This window comes from Mus musculus, chromosome 5, assembly GCF_000001635.26.
Source record: "Mus musculus strain C57BL/6J chromosome 5, GRCm38.p6 C57BL/6J".
Classification (NCBI taxonomy): domain Eukaryota; kingdom Metazoa; phylum Chordata; class Mammalia; order Rodentia; family Muridae; genus Mus; species Mus musculus.
Genome location: NC_000071.6, coordinates 66,197,878 through 66,201,005, shown reverse-complemented (window position 1 = coordinate 66,201,005; position 3,128 = coordinate 66,197,878). Strand labels below are relative to the sequence as shown.

The 3,128-nt window shown below is 44.2% G+C and overlaps 1 pseudogene; it reads left to right on the top strand.

Annotated features, from left to right (window-relative positions):
* Positions 1-2,094: 2,094 nt before the first annotated feature.
* Positions 2,095-3,128, top strand: Gm15794 (annotated as a pseudogene).

Genomic DNA, 3,128 nt, shown 5'->3' with positions numbered 1-3,128 from the left:
TGTGTGTGTGTGTGTGTGTGTGTGTGTGTGTGTGTGTGCTCACAAGCATGGGAGTGCCCTTGAGATCCAGAGGAAGATATTGGATCCTCTGCAGGTAAAATTATAGGCAATTGTGAGCTGCCCACTGTAGTGCTGGGAACCGAGCACTCTGAAAAAGCAGAAATTGCCCCTAACCCCTGAGATCTTAAACCAGGCAGTGGTGGTGCACGCCTTTAATCCCACCCAGCACTTGAGAGGCAGAGGCAGGCGGATTTCTGGGTTCGAGGCCAGCCTGATCTACAAAGTGAGTTCCAGGACAGCCAGGGCTATACAGAGAAACCCTGTCTCGAAAAACAAAACAAAACAAAACAAAACAACAACAACAACAAAACCCTGAGATTTCTCTCCTGACACTCCCACCACCAACCACCACTAATTTCTCAAAACACTTACTGCCTCTAACTGAGCTTTTGCATTTAAAGTTAAAACTTGATTGAATTTTTATAGTTTTCAAAAGAAATGATAGATGCTCTTTGTTCTGAGGAATGGTAAAAACCTCTAGGTTTTCCAGGAATTATTCTGAACACCAAACGCTGGAACTAAACAGGCGAGTGGGCTACACTGGCATTCTGGCATTCTGTGTGGTGCAGAACTAGGCCAGTTGAAATGTTGATGCTGTTTGGTTTTACAGAAAAGTACGAAGACAAAGGAAGGCCATCTTCAACACGTGTTTGGACTACATTGTGCCTTAGAAGGGTGAGGCGTCAGCCTGGCAGAGTGTCAGGCACAGCAACCACACTGCGTGGCTTCTGTGGTCGGTAACTGACGCTCCCGGGCTCAGTGTTTGCTTCCGTGACTCATCTGGGTCAAGGAGAGGGCAGGGTGTGGGGAGATGGTGCTGAAGAAAATGGCATGTAGCTAGTAAAGCCCTTTTACTAAAATTATTATTGATGTCATGCACTTAAAATGCAGTTTATCTTTAAATTTTTCAGTAATCAGAGCTGGGGAGATTCTCGGTATTTAAGAGCACTGGCTGCTCTTCCAGAGTACTTAGTTCAGTTCCCAGCACCTACAGGGCAGCTCACAACTGTTTACACTCAGAACCACAGGCTCTGATGCACTCTTCTGGCCTCTTCAGACATAAGACATGTATTTGGTAGACAGACATACATACAAGAAAATACCTGTACACATAAAATAAATAAATCTTTAAATAAAAAAGAAGAAAAATTTAAATAATCTTGCAATAGGACATACGGTTTTTCCATTGATTAAACAGATAAGCTGGTTAAAATGAACCCCACTTCACAGCTCAGTTAGAATTTTATGAAAGATTCACAATCCTTACAATCATTTACAACTGTAATCTCTGAGCCAGAGAATGGCTTATGCCCACCATACTAACAGGAGACTGAGGCAGGAGGATCACAATGAGTGAAGGCTAGCCTGAACTGCAGTGAGATCCTATCTCAAAAACAAAAGAGAAAAGGACCCCACAACCTCAGTAATAAATCAGTAATAAATCAATGAGAGAATGCTCATTCAACAGTCTTCCTATTCAACCAATGAGTTTCAGTTTTCACTGTCAAGGTAGTTACTGCCTAAGGCAGCAGCTCAGCGATAGAGTGTCTCAAATACACAAGAGCTGGGGGTCAATCCCCAACATGTCTCTCTCTCTCTCTCTCTCACACACACACACACACACACACACACACACACACACACGTACCATGTGCACATGTGCAGAGAATTGCTTGCCTTTAATCAAAGCACTCACTCTGCTGATAAGAGCAAGAGACAATGATTCAGGCATCCTTATCACAGAAGACGAATTTTGTCAGTTCTCAAACTACAGCTACTTCACTAGGACATTCATTTAAAAAAAAAAAAAGATTTATTTATTTATATATAAGCACACTATAGCTGCCTTCAGACACACCAGAAGAGGGCATCAGATCTCATTACAGATGGTTGTGAGCCACCATGTGGTTGCTGGGAATCAAACTCAGGACCTCTAGAAGAGCAGTCAGTGCCCTAAACCGCTGAGCCATCTGTCCAGCCCAGGACATTCATTTCTAACTGACCTAAGAGGTAGTCTTCAAGAAGGCGGGAAAGATGACTCAGTAGGTAAAGTCACTTGCCACTAAGCTTGACAGCCCGAGTTAGGTCTCCAGTACCCGAATGATGGAAGGCAAGAATAAGCAAACAAACCCATGCAAGTTGTTTCCTGACCTTACATGGGCACCATGTTTCATGCACATGGGCACATATGGGAACACACACACACACATACATATACACACACAGAACTAGCTGGGAGGGGGGGTGAGAGGGAGAGAGGTGGGTGGGTGGACAGATGGACAAACTGACAGACAGACAGACAGACAAAATAATTTTAAAAGAAAGTTTTAGAGTAATGGCTTCTTAGGTTTTCCTTAATTATAACTCCTTAGTGATTTCAATGCATCTTTATTTCATTTGGACATTTACTATTCATTAGAAAATGTGCAATGGAAAAAAGTTATCAAGCTACTAATTGAACATTAATTTATAAAGTGTTAATTTATAAATAGTTATATATAAGACATGTCTAATCTGCTTATAGACAGACGAAAGCGCGCTACATCGCCCCTCGTCCCCGCGTCTGGCCCCACCAGACCCATCATGAGGTACCCTACAGTTAGAGACCACACCGAGGTTCGGGCTGGCAGGGGATTCAGCCTGGAGCAGCTCAGGGTGGCTGGTATCCACAAGAAATTGGCTCACACCATCGGCATCTCTGTGGACCCAAGGAGGATCCACTGAATCGCTGCAGGCCACCGTGCAGCGCCTGAAAGTGTACCGCTCCAAGCTCTTACTTTTTCTCAGGAAGCCTTCTGCTCCCAAGAAGGGAGACAGCTCTGCTGAAGAACTTAAATTGGTCACCCAGCTGACAGGATCCGTGCTGCCCATCCGGAATGTGTACAAAAAGGAAAAGGCCAGAGTCATCACCAAAGAAGAGAAGAATTTTAAGGCTTTTGCCAGTCTCCGCCTAGCCAGTGCCAGTGCCTGGCTCTTTAGCATCCAAGCAAGAAGTGTGAAGGAAGAGGCTGGCTGAAGAGCAAGATGTTGAAAAGAAAAGGCAAAGCGGGCTTGGAGAGTTGCAATAA